Raw genomic sequence first — 15,382 nt, forward strand, 5'->3', positions numbered from 1 at the left:
CTCTGAGTTTTACTCTACCCTTGCTCTCTTAAAAACCACATAAAACAAAGTCAAATAATACACTTGTCCAACGCCAAAAGAAACACACCTGTCAAGAGAAATAACCTAAAAAAGAAACAAAATGACAGCTGTCATCATTAGGATAATTTTTATGTAGAGTAGTATATATATATATATATATATATAGGTATAGTTAGATGTCAAACAAAGAGTACCATAGGGTCTCTTTAAATATATAGGTATAGATGCAAATCATGGACACTAATTAATGTATCTAATTAATGTATGTTAAGTTATTAATATAACTAACTTACTATTCTTGTGATGCACAAATTAGATATATCTATGTAAATATACATAGATACATAAATTAATATTATTTAATTTTATCAATTCATAAGAAAATTAAAATTTCTAAGAAAAATTTGACAATATTCAAAATATATGATAAACAATAATAAAATTAAAGTTTTTAATAAAAAATGACAAAAATTTACAATCCATTACTGTCCACGAATTTTAAGATTGCCACAATTTTTATTCTCATAAGCATTCTAAAAATCAAATGCAAACCCTCATGATAGATATCCAAAAAAATACTATAATGGAGATTTCTAAAATACAACTTAAAAAAAGAGGTGATGGAAATGAAATGTTTTTGTGAAGGTAATTTAGGCTTAAAAGCCCATTGTTTGATCTATTTGGGTTCATAAACCTAATGAAAATTTAAGCCCAAGCCCATAATCTTTTTTCTTTAAGTTTTAATTTTAATTTTAATTTATTTTTTAATTTTATCTTTTTAGTTCTAATAATAAATAGTCAACAATAAAAAAAAGACTAAAACTAAAGCATTGGGCCATGCACAGCAGTAACCATTCTGCTTTACAGAATTGTCATGCACCACCATACCCTATCATTACCTAACTGCCCACTATTAGCCATAACTACCATAATTGCCTTTGTAGCGTGGATTACTAGGAAACGTGGGGGTTTGTTCCTCGTTTAAGCCTTATAAATTCAATTTCATAAAACATAAATAAAAACAAAAAAAAAATGCTACCATAAAATAACAAAAAAAAAACCCAAAAAAATGCTTTTGTCAAACAAAAAAAAATTCTCTAGTCTATAAAAACAAAAGCCAAAACCAAACATAGAAAACTAAAAAAAAAAAAAAAAAACCACAATCTCTCCAAGCGAGGAACCTAGTGCCAAGAAAAAAAAAACTAAAAAGTAAAACAAAGATTTTTTTTTTGTTTGAACCGAAAGGGGTTTATTTATAGCTAGGAGTTTTATTACGGTTTTTAGTGAAAATGAGGTCAAAACAGGGACCAAGAGACCAAATGAAGTTTTTTTTTATGTTTTTTAACTATCGGAGGCGACAACCAACGACAAACTGGGCGACGGCTAACGCGAAGCCAAACGACCAATTTTTGAACTTATTAGTTGGCTTCTATTTTTGTTTGAGAGAAAAGAAGACTTTTTTTGTGAAGGGGAGAAGGAAATGAACAGAAAAAAAATGGTTTATATATAAGGAGCAAGCTCAAAACGACATCGTATAGGACCTTCAGGGTCTACGTGCCAACTCGGTTGACTTAAAACCCACGTGTTCGACCCTCATTTAGTTAGCCTTCAACAGGTTCAACTGAACTGCTTTCAAACCATTATCGTACCAACCAAATCGATTAGACCAACAGTGAACCATCCATTTTTCATTCAAATTAACATCAGTTCATTCAAATCAGACCAGACCCAGCAAACCACTTCAGACCAGCTGATTTAGGTTATTTTTTCATTTTTTTTGTTTTTGCTATTTATTTTTTTTATTATTTTGTTATCTTATTTTTAATGTTTATACATATTTTAATTTTCAAATTTTCCAAAAAAATAAGAATATATTACCTTTTTAAAAATAATGAAAAAATTTTCAAACTTTTGATAATTTTAAAATTGGAAAAAATAAAAAAATGAAAAATAAATAAATATATTAAAAATAAGAAAAGAAAATTTTTATTCAATGATGAGATTATAAGATATTCCAAGTAGTGATGCCTACGAAATCTCTAGATTATAAGATTTTTTTAAACTATTACTAGTGTAGTGGAGTATTTATAAAAAATTATAATATAAAAAAATCTTCCTTTTTTCTCTAAAATAAAAAAACTAACTAAAAATTATTAATAAAAATAATAAAAATGAGGGAAAAGAAAATTTTAACCGACGATGAGATTTTAAAGTATTCTGAGTAATGATATCTTAAAAAAATCTTTAAGTGAGAAGATTTTTTAAATATTATAAGAGTATTAGAGTATTTATAAAAAAATTTCAATATAATAAATTTTTTTTTTCATGAAAAAATAACAAACTAAAAAACCAATAATTTTTTAAAGGAAAAATAAAATATATGCATCAGTATATTATCATTCACATTGCATGCATGTCCTTGTTTTATGAAAAATAAATACGAGCCACCGAAGATGAAATTTTAAGGTATTCTAAATAGTGATACTTAAGAAATCTATAGATAAAGAATAGTTTTTATAATGTTACCAACGTATTATAATATTTTAAGAATTCTTTCAATAAAAGGTTCTAATTTATTTTTCTTAAATAAAACAGAATAACAATAAAAAACACCAAAACTAAAATCATTTTTGTTAGGATTAAAGAATAACACGCAATTAATTTGTATCATTTTTTAGCGGGCACTGTAAGGATGCTAATCCTCTCCACGCATAATTGACTTTCTGAACCAAATTGTTTTGCAAACTCTAAAATTATCTTTTTAATAAAATTTAATTAATTTTAAATTTTTATTAAAAATGTAAGTTTTGATCAATTGTATCTAACCAAAAAAGATTAATGACGATTCCATTTTCTTTTTGTTTCCAAATTCGTCGATCAATTCCAAAAATTGTTCTTACACATCATACTAAAACTTTATGTTTTCATACTAATGATAAAAAAAAAAAAAAAAAACATATGTGTTTTACAACTAAGGGTCATGCAAAAACCAAAAAATGCAACATCTTGTCCATCAAATTTGCTCACTAATAGAATTTTTAGCACCAAAAAAAAAGAAAAAAAATGAAAACTAAAACTATATAAGCCAACTTTACTTTTCAATACAACGAAAAGTTTAATAAGAAACAATCAACATAATATCATGAAAACCATATCCACTAACTGCTTTAAAAAAAGAATATTAATGTAGAAGGCAAGTTAATATTGAACAGAAAGCATGTAATGGACTGAAAGAGCCCAAATCTTATAGAAGCAATCAAGACAATTTATTCTTGTGTACATAAAAGGATTTATTAGCATCCCAAGCGTGTTATCAAAGAAAAAATAGACAGACTGGAGTTCCACCCTTAAAGATTTTATGCCTTTTTATAACTTATCTTACATTAAGACTTGTCTTAATTATTCGCTTGAGAGTTGCAATTCAAAAAGTTACATTCATCCCACTTCTTAATAGTAAAAAGAACATGTTCTAAGGAAGAGGTAAAAATTTGAAGTACTTTTAGTTGCAAACAATGATGAGAAAATCAGAATAAACAACAAATTGTCCCACCATACATAGATTCGCAAGGCTATATCAAAATCATTATTGGCAGAGCTGAATAAGCTTATCAGAAGCATTTTTTTGAAAAGCCTCTGTTGAGTTTGGCAAATATGGTGCCTATTTCGCTTAAATTATCTTATATTTCATGCTTTTGTTGGGCTAAAAACCTCCAATCCAATCACACCAGCGGAAGTGAAATCAAACATACAAGAGACAATAATTTAACGTGGTTCGATTCAACTAACCTACATCTACGGATGAGAAACAAGATCCACTAGTTGTAGAGAATTACAAACATACATCAAATCATCAACCTCACTCAATAATTAATACTCATAAAACACTAACAATCTACTCTAGTCCTATGGAGTATTCTTAACCCAAACAAACACAAACCCAAATCCTTGTGCACCCTTTCAACATAACCGAATACATACCCATATGCTCCCATACATCATACCTATATGGACCCTATCGGTCTCCTCTAGTCCACTCACTAACAAACATACACACCCATAAGACGTAAAGCCCCAATACTCCTATTAGGTATCTATCCCACAAAATCCGACAACTCTTTTATATCTTTTTCTCATACCTAACATTGTAGAGACTTCACCTATTTATAACCATACAAACTTGTCCATTAAGAATCCCTTTCATCTAGAATTCTTCTCCTGTAAATCAAACTTGCCTATTAAGAATCCCTTTCCTTTTAGAATTCTTCTCTTGCAAGTCAAACTTACCTATTAAGAATCATTTTTCTCTTAGAATTTTTTTTTTGCAAGTCTTCTTATCCATCAATCAATATCTGATAAATCTCAAACAAATCTCAAACAAACCTCTTATGGGATTTGAGTCATTATTTCCAACAGCTTTTTAGTTGGATTTATTGGTAAGTCTTCTAATGCTTGAGATGTTTCATTAAAAAGTATAGTTTAATGATAATGCACATCATTTATATAAGATAAAAGAGATTTATAAAATTTTAAATTAAGAATTAAGATATGTATGTGATTTTACGTTGAGATAACATTATTTTCTTTTATTTTGAATCATAGGAAAGAGAGGTAAAAATTTTGATAAACCATAAGGTAAGTCAACCATAAATTTTATGAATTTAAATTTATGAGATATTGATTTAGAGTTATATGGCTTTTATTGTTTTTAAGATGTAGGGATTTAGCTATTTGAATTTCATATATATATATATATATATATGTGGGGGGGAGGGGGGGGGAGGGGGCAAAAATGAGTTTTGAGATTTATTTTATCTTAATTAAATTCATATTAAAATTTATATAGATTAAAAGATTTGGATAAACTTAATTTTTAAAAATTTAAATTTTTTTAAAATTAAATAATTAATTGAATAAAATTACTTATAACTATTCTATATAAAATTACATGTAAACAGATCTTATTGTATAATTATATATGTTGTAATATATGTATATATATCATAAAAAGAAAAGAAAAAATTTTACAACTAATTTGTTTTTGTGTATTTAAATTTGTCCAAATTGAATTATGAGCATTAAAATTAAAAATTAAACACTTCATCAACTAATTATATGATTTCGTAGCTTACAATTAATTTCATTTCATATAGAGTATTGTAATTAATGTCACTCCATTACAATTAAGGCCCTTAATTTGTATAAAATGTGAAAAAATACTAGATTTTTCTCCAACTTTTTCATGAATCAAATAGGTTTTTCATTTTAATTATCTTTATTAATTTTTTTATTGAAAATTATTGTAATTATAGCTAATTGGTGCCCTTTAAGTACTGTCAAAATTTACTTTATTACTCCATCGATAAATAAGGTTAATATCTAAACTTATGTCGAGCGTGGCTGTGCGCCTTAATTTGGTAGTCTTTCTCAATGAAACTTCAATTTCTCATCCCAATATTAGCTGCTTTATTTAAAATAAATAAATTTCTATAAGCTTTCCTTTTTTTTTCCCCTAAAAACTTCAAAGTCAAACTTTGAATCTTTAGAAAATTCACACTTACTGGCCATTACTGTCAAATTTTGTTCAGAATTTATATCTAGCAAGGATAATTCAGATAGGTATTATTACAAAATGAATTTCTATGCATATATATATATATATATAAGCTAAAAAAAAAAGCAAAAATTAGCCTGACGGTGGGCCCTTGAAATAGATAAATGGGGTGGGATTTGAGGTTGAGAATGAATTAAGCCATCCATATGTTGGCTGTAGCAATCAATTTTCTCATAGTCCAAACAAAATTTTAATCCTTTTGTCCATATATTTGATGCAAGTCTTTGTTTCAAAATTGTCTCATTTGATCTGCTTCATGTTCTTGAACATGTTTTGATAAAAGTATGACTACAACATCTCCATACAAGTGTTTGCTATATTGAAAATTCATGTAACAAAATAGCCACATCGTTATGTTTTCACTAACATTTCTTTTAACAAATCAAAATGTCTTTAAATTGTTATATATATTTGTTAACATTTCTTTTAGCATAGAATAAAACAATTGATAATTTGACTCTTTTCGGTTTTGTGATATGCCAAAGTGATGAAAGTACATTCATCTGCCAAAAAATCATATACCCTTTGAAAGCTTCAAGCTCGGTGGAGCACAATTGCCCATTTTTGAACTTGGATGATCACTGATAGCAATAACAGTACTCGTCTCTTTCAAAAGCTTTGAAAGCAATGAATCGTAATTATTGATTTCTTTTTTTTTTTTTTTTTACAAAAGGGTAAGGGATAGAAGAGGTGGGCATGGAATGGATTTCATTTTTTCATTGTTTTTGTTGCAATAAGCAAATGTGAAAGTGAACATATAGAATACATACAAGAAATGCAGGACGAGAGAGATACAAAAAACACAGGAACATGTGATTTGCCTGCTTTGATGCATGTGAGCCTATGGTGACATTGGAAGGACACTTGGTGTCGGATCATCCATTGGGGTTGGCTCTCTTTTTTCTACTCTGGTTTTCCCTTGGATGCATTCAAGCATTAAAGTAGAGACAGGTTTCTCTTGCCTTTTTCCTTTTACAGGGGTTTAAAACAAAACCGCCTTTTCTGTGTGTGTTTTAAGGGTGGTTATGAAGAGAAGGAAAGGGTTCACGGGCAGCCAAATTCCTTCATCGATCATCATCAAAACCGTACGTAGAAAAGATTCTCTAACCAAAGAGAGAAGGAAAGACTGTCGTTTAGAAAAGATGGTGGCGATGATGCCAGAAATATCTTACTAAGGGAATTATGACAAACATGACATTGCAACTAACAGCTATTCCATTTGTTTCCTTGATTGTCCACACCCAGTTTAGCTATAAGTGTTTTGGAGATCAGATATATATACCATGCATGCATAAAAACAACTTATCTTGATGGACTTCCAAGTTTCTGCTCATGCATCTACGACTACGGGGAGTATGTATGGGCCATTGGTTCCAAAGATTACTTACCCAAAAAAATCCATGACAGCATTATAATTTATAGGCTAGGATTTAATGTTTGGGTTTTTTAACTTTCAATTTGATTCAATTAAAGATTAAACATTTACGAATGTGTTCGAATAAAAATCTGTTTAACGGACGTGATTTATATGCACCATATTGATGATACCAAATCTCATTTTTTTTCTTTGTTTTAGCCTTTACAATCCCAATTTTACCATTTGCAATAACAAGATCTATTTTGGTTTATGAATCAATAGAGTTATATTTTGGTTTTAGTTTGTAGGTCATGTTGAATTTATGAATCAATTGAGGCATATTTTCATCTTCAACAGCATTTTTGGATAAGTTAAGAGTCAAGTTTTTTACCATTTTGATTCTCTCATTTCTGTGTCTAACTAGCATGACAAGCTTCCAAACTTTATTTAATGGTTCTTTTCCATAATATCAGTTACAAAAAGGTGCAAAACCTAAATTAGCCATAGATATCACTGAAAAAGAAAAAAAAGAGAAAAAAATCACCTAAAAAAGGAATAGTGATAACAATCCCAGTTTTAGTTCTCACTGTCGCAATCTTCCTATTCTTAATCTTTATCTTCCCTTTCTTCTTCTTCTTCTCTTTGCCCTTACTGTCCCTCTGACTTATGGGGATTTACTAATATTTATATATTTACCCTCTGAATCAGGAACAAAACTTACATTAAATTTTTTGAGTAAAGTTTTTGAAGTTTCTTCTTAAAAATGATTTAATAAAAATTTTAATAAAAAATTCAAATGATAAATTGATAGAATTCAATGTAAAGATTAATAATATATAAAATAAATTATTAAAAATATTATTATAATTTAAATTTAATTGATACGTATTCAACGATAAAAATTTTATCAATACAAAATTTTTATTAAAAATATCTATCTAAAATTATATATCAAAATTTTTTCAAATTTTATATAATTTATGTAAAAAGATCTTTTAATTTATCGATTTTAATTTTTAATTTTAATTTTTATTTAATCATTTTTAATAAAAAAATTTCACAAATTTTATCCAAAAAATAAAAAATTTCATCTATATTTTTTATTCAAGACATAAACAAAAGACCGAAGGACAAAGGGCCTTTTCCTTTATGTTTTTAATAAATGTCTTTTTTATTGGGCTTTGGTACTGAGACCAGTCCAACAAAGCCCAACAACTAAACTTTTGCTCAATGACATTTTTGTTTTCCTTTTAATAAAAACGAAAATCAGGCAATATTAATGTGTAAATCCCATCCATAATTCCTACATAATACTACATTACTGGATAAAGAAAAGAAGGAATAACTTCAAGGAAAAAAAAAATCCATCCAATATCACATATGCTGTTTTACAAACACGTCTTGATTCATCTCTATGTTCTGTGTGCAATTTAAGTTCATTTGCTCAAGTGTTGACTGATGAAACCATTGAAGACGAGGAAATGCTAAGAGCAGTAGCAGTTTTCGATGGAGAACGTGAAAGACTATTAAAACAACTTCAGATGATAAACTTTTATCCACTACTGACAAGGAGGAACCATGCTCGACTATGAAGCCTACATATCCACCTCTACCTGAAGAACCTAATGGTGATAAGAACATCTTATGGAGGCTTGGATTCCGTCTTACTGATGGACGACGTAGGGAACAGAGAGATTTTCTCAGTGCTGAACCGATACAGGTAAGCAAATTTAGGGAGCTTATGTTTCGTTTTCCTTTACTGTGATTTGTTACCATTTTTATGTTTGAATTTGACTCCTTGTTTTTAACTATGGATTTCCATTGATGATCCCGGTCTGAGCAAATAATTTGTATATTAAACGATATTTCCTTTGGATGCTTGCTGTACGTAGGCAAACTATCAAAATGTGTCAAACTGATTTGCAAATGTTGTTGCCGGTGACTAAGCTAACAAAATCTTGGATCTGGACAATAGGCATCAATGAATCATTTGAACTAATATTTTCTCACATTCCTTCCCCCTCTAGGCTTCTAAGCCCTCTACCCCTTGTTCTATTTCCAAAAGTAATAAATTTAATCCTGTATATTCAAACTATTAGATATTAACTCAAATTTTAATTAAGAATCAATTTAAATTTTAATAAAATTATATTAGTTAAAGAATTATTTGATAATTAAGTTTATTTAAAGATAAATATTCTTAATAAATAAAAATTTTTAGTAAATTAAAATTCTTAACGATCAAGTAATAAAATTTTATAAATATAAAATAATTATTAACTTTTAAAATTATGAAAAAAATATGAAATTTTTATATGAAAGATAAATTTATAAGAATGTGAACAAAAATTTATTTAAAAAAAATCGATTGCATGGAATAAGAAGGTATATTTCATAAGTTATATCTTAAGGAATATAAAAATGTAAAAATTAAAATTGTCTCTATATTTTTATAATAATTTTTTTCTTTCATCCGTCGATTCTGGTAATTGAACCAAACTATTTTAAATATTATCTTTTATATATGATTTATTTTATCTTAATCCCTTTACGAAATTTATTCTACTTAAAAAATCCCAACATGAAGTAATTACAGGTATTGCTTTGACTGACATGTATACTAGTTTAAACTGATATACATGTTTAAATGGATATTTCATGTTATCACCTTTTGGGAGTAGGAAGTAGGGACCATTAGATTTAACTTGAAAATTTGGGACAAAAATGTGTATTGTTTCCTTGGGCAGAGTGATGTGCTAATGTCCCGTCCTCAGGACTGTCCTAATTGATGGGTTTATATATTTCTTTCTCATTTCTTTTTGTCATTTTGCAGCAACTTTCATTCTGCCATTCTCAACTGGGTAAAGCTGAATCAAAGCCATTTCACTTGACCCAGCCGATCCCCAGGAGCTTCAAAATCTCTAGATTATTATAGTAATTAACGTTTGAGGAGTCGGGGCTTGCCATTTCTATAATCTCAGTTGCATGGGAATGAATATTGTAAAGTCGGCAGTGGTTTTCAAGTTTCTTCAACCAGCTAGCACTTAAAGATTTTTGTTTACAAACTCTTATAACCCTGTTTGTTGCTTTGTATTGCTCTTCAAGGAAACCATCAACTTCATTATATACACTCAGAACTCTTAAGTCTTTAATCCTATTGATTTTTACAAAAAAAAAAAAATCACAACCTAAAATTAAGAGATAGGGACACAGAAATTAAATTTTAAATTTTAATTTATTAAATATAGTCTCTTAAACCTAGTAAATCAATTATTCTTTTAAAATCAAACTTGTAAGCTTCATAGGCACTACATTGGTCACCATTATTCTCCGAACAGTCGAAATCTTGTGGATGATATTTAACGCTCAAGGACTAAGCCTTGCTGATAAAATCAAGGGATTTTCACATCCATCTGCTCCCACTATCTCTTCTCCATATAGCTTTTCTGTGCATGGGTCCGACTCAAGACTATTGTTTCCTGTACAAGAAAATAAAGCCTTTCTTTTGCTCGCCATGTAAATCAATCAGCAGTGTTGGTGGTCCTTTTGAAAGTGTGGGACTGTGGGGGCAAACAAAGAAAGTAATGAGAGCTTCCCACGCAATCCCATTCCCAGGGCTGCCCCTCTCAAGGGAAACAGGATAGGAGTTACAGAAGTAAACTAGCATTAGACAAGATGTGGAAGAAAATGCTGTTTTCTCTCATCACTAATCCAAACGAATTGAGCAGGCCGGACAGTGTTAAAAGTGTACTCCAAATCCAAACGATTTTGAAAAGAAAATAAAAGAAACTCTGATGAGATCAAAGTGTGTTACTTTTAGAAGATCCAGCCACGTGATCTTCTTTCTTTCTTTTTCATTTGTAACTGTCCTACTAGCAGTTTTTATTCTTGCATTACTATTAACACAATATTTAAGTCTTAAAAAAATAAAATAAATTTTTAAAATTTTTTGTGAGTTGGCGATTTATCTGATTTTAAAAATAAATTAATTTTTAAAATATTTTTAATCTCAAATAGGATTTTTTTGTTAAATCATACTAAGTAATTATCTTCCAACTATATATCCCATCCCTTTCGTCTTAAATAATTTGAATGATCCTTCATAAGAGAATCTCAAATTCTTATTATTAAGATTTCCTTAGACCGGTTCACGCCCACGGATTGGGTTCTTTCATATTAAGTTTTGGAAAAAAAAAATTTAAAATTTGGATTCCATTTAATTTAAAATACTAAATTATTAATAAAAATATTTTTAAATTTAATTTTACTCTAAAATATAATAAAATCAAGCTTGCTACTAGTGCAATACACGAATTATTTTTATTTTATTTAAATTTAAATAAAAATATAAATTAATATTATTGAATTATTTACATATTCAAAATATATGTAACATATAAATAATATAATTAAAATATCAAATCATAATAAAAACAAAGTTTTCTTTTTAAATTCTGCTGAAAACTATAAGAAATTCTTTGTTTCATAATTGTAGAGTTATCATATGATTCATATTTTCCTTTTCAGAAATCTTGATGAAATCTTTTATGGTTCTAAGATTTTTTTAAACTAAAATATAAATAAACTTAAAATTAATACTACTGATAAGATTATCCTTGAATTATTTCTTTTCAATTTTAATTTTTTATGAAAAATAATCTCTTATTTGAAATTATGTTACATATTTTATAATGGAGATATCAATTGAGAAATTATTCACTTTTTGAATGTATAATTGGTACATAAGTTTATGTTTATGGCACATAACTCTATTATATCAACTAATCAAAGCATCGCTTTTATTTTATACGAATGGAGAATATTGAATAAATAATTAGTTAAAAGATAAAATATATTACCTGATTGAGTGAAGAATTCGCATAAAAATAAAAGGTTTACAGACAACACCAATAAAAATATAAAAATATATGTATTTTTGTAGTTTTTTTTTAAATATTACAACTCAAAAAAATATTATAGCTTATTTGAAAAATAAAAAATCCTACCTGGTGGAACGAATAATTTGTTTTGTGAAATAGTATCTCCTACTTAATGGAGTGAATAGTATGCTTAGTGAAATAGTACCTATAATAAAAAAAAAAAACATGTTAGTTCCTATAGCAAGAATATGCTAATAAAAATAAATGCTCAATTAATAGTTGAAAAAAATACGTTTAATTAAGTGAGACATTGTGAAAGCTATATAACTAAGAGTTATTAACAATGAAAGCTTTCCTAAAGTTGTTATGGTATTTATATTTTTTTCACATATTTTTTGTGAAATATATTTAAAAACTAAAGATAATGCAATAATTGTTTATAAAAAAAATTAAAGATATTAAATAATATGTTTAAAAGTTGTAATAAATTTAAATACTCATGTTAACTGTAGATAAATTAGAAAAGATAAATTAGTTTTAAATTGAGATGAGGTGATATACAGGAGAAACTTGATATACAAGAGAAACTTTCTTTAAGTTGTTTTGGTATTTATATATATATTTTTTTCACATTTTTTCACATTTCTTTTGTGAAATATATTTAAAAGCTCAAGATAATGATTATTTATAAAAAAAATTAAATATATTAAATAATATTTTTAAAAGTTGTTATAAATTTAAATACTCATGTTAACTGCAAATAGATTAAAAATATATAAATTACTTTAAAATTGATTTTAAATTAAGATAAAGCGATGTATAAGAGAAATTTTTCTGAAATTGTTTTGGTATTTATATATCTTTTTCACATTTCTTTTGTAAAATATATTTAAAAGCTGAAAATAATGTAATGATTATTTATAAAAAATATTAAAGATATTAAATAATATTTTTAAAAGTTGTGATAAATTTAAATACTCATGTTAACTTCAAATAAATTGAAAAAGATAAATTACTTTAAACTTAATTTTAAATTGAGATGAGTTGATGTACAGGAAAAAAATTTCATTAAAATTTAAATTAGTTTTTTATTAAATTTTAAAATTTAAGATAATTTAATAATTTTTAAAATGTATTTTTTATAAATAATTTAAAATTAATAAAATCTTAGGTGTTATCATAATGAGAAGTTTTAGAAATTATTTTACATGGCAAAAAAAGAAGCTGTCAATATAAGCATATATGTCAGTAATTACTATCCGATAGTTATGTAAGTTGTAATATAATATATACATATATATATAAATATATTATTTAATATTTTAATATATAATTTTTTATAATTATGAAATTTTTTGGATTTGATGATTGAATCAAACCTTGGACAACATTATTAAAAAGCTTATGAGCATATCGATTCATGTATCGGTTTAGATTTCGTTATGAACACATTATTTTGTAATTTATAAATTATTAGATGAGTTTTAGGACAAATTAGGGGATTCAAAGTGAGGAGAGAATTCAAAATATTACAATGGCATTGCACGTAAATATATAAATTGTAAGGATAAAATTTTAATTTCTTAACTAAGTGTATCAAATTGAAGCAAATCCAATAGGAAGACTCTTTGATATATTAGCAATGAATGTGAAAATATTGTTTTTTGGTGAAATAAATGTGAAAAGTGTTTACCTCCATTCCACTTAGTTACTAAAATTTTTTCATTACTTCAAAATTAGGCTAGAAAATAATTGTGATCATTTTGGAAAAATAGGTGTTTTAAAAAGGCATAAAATTTGTTCATCTTAATTTTTTTTTTATGAGATTAGTATACTTTCAAACTTATTAAATTATTTTTATTGTTGAAAATTTTGTAATGTCATTTTATTAACTTTCTTTTCTAAATTTAATTATTTTCTGTTTAATTGAATATTTAATACGAAAATTAAAATATTTTATTTAGTATTTTACATTAAAATTAAAATTTTATAATATTTAGTGGTTTTATTGTGAAAAAAGTAAAAAAAAAAATGCTATGTTAAATAAAAAGTGTTGATGTAAAAGATTAGAAATATTAGTTGAATTTATTTTTTTTTCTTATTTGATTTTTGATAATTATAATTAAGAATTCAATATTTTTATAACAAAAGTTTATATTTAATGTATTATTAGTATACAAATTCTATATACTGTCAGTGAATAAGATAATACTATCTTATTAAATGGTAAATATCAACTCTTAAAATATATATATAAATTAATATTTAAAAAATTTTACTTATTAATGAGGTGATATTATCTGATTTACTTTATTACTAAAGTGTCATCATTCAATTCAATTACATTGTATAAAATTTATACACTAATAATATATCAAATATAAATCTTTATAACAAATCACATTACCATTGAGTTAGCTAAAATTTTTGGCAAAAAAAATATATAGTTAAAAATATTTTAAAAATAAAAAATTGCCTTGCTCTATCGTAACCTTTAATAAAATAAAATAAAATAAACAAAATAAAAAAATTACCCTTTCTTTCTCTAATCTCTAATGCTTGGATAAATATTTATAAAGGAAATGAAAGGAAAGGGAAGGAAAAACAAGGAAAATAAAGTTTTTTAAAAAATAAAAGATATATGTACCTTTTATTTGAATAATTAAAATTAATAAAGAAAAGAAAAGAAAAAGAATTATAACACTCATTGTTTGGATAAAAAGTGAAAAAGAAAGTAAATGATTCATTATAATAATTTTTTTCAATTATAACATTTCATTGCCTATAATTTTAGAGCGTTTTTTTACCATGATATATTTACTATCTTATATGGCTTCACAATCGTTGCTATATCAATAATTTTTAATCAAGTAAAATAGAAAAATATTTTACAAACATGCATTGATAGATTTTTTTACCATTGCCAAAATTTCAACAAACTATCACTTTGGCAATGTATTCATATAAAAAGTATTAAATATAAAAAATACAATCACATAAAAACATTACATCTCATAAACTTCAAAAATGTCTATGTATATTTAATCATTCATCAAAATCAAATCACCATAAAATTAAAAATTTTTATATTAGAAGAGACATATGAAATTTATTTGAAAAAAAAGATAGCTTTGAAAAAGTTACAGAAAGATTGTGATGTGGTTAGATTTTTTTTTATTAGGTTTTTAATATTAATAAAATGATGGATAATAATCCTTTTATAAAAATAATTTTTTTTAACTTTCATTTTCTTAGCTTTTCCCCTAAATTGGGATATTAAAAAAGTGATGATTATAAGTAAAACCAAAGGCTATTGAGTTTTTACTTATTTTTCTTTCTTTTAAATTAAAAATTTATTCAAACAAATGAAAAATTTTTCTGTTTTTTTTTTACTTTCTTTTATTTTACTTTCATTTCCTTCATTTTTCCTCAATCCAAACATAAAGTAAGGCTAAAAATGAATCAAATATGAATGAAAAAATGTTTAGTTGTAGTTTGTTCATTTTATTTTTA

This window comes from Durio zibethinus, chromosome 5, assembly GCF_047325235.1.
Source record: "Durio zibethinus cultivar Kanyao isolate XHJ-2024 chromosome 5, ASM4732523v1, whole genome shotgun sequence".
NCBI lineage: Eukaryota > Viridiplantae > Streptophyta > Magnoliopsida > Malvales > Malvaceae > Durio > Durio zibethinus.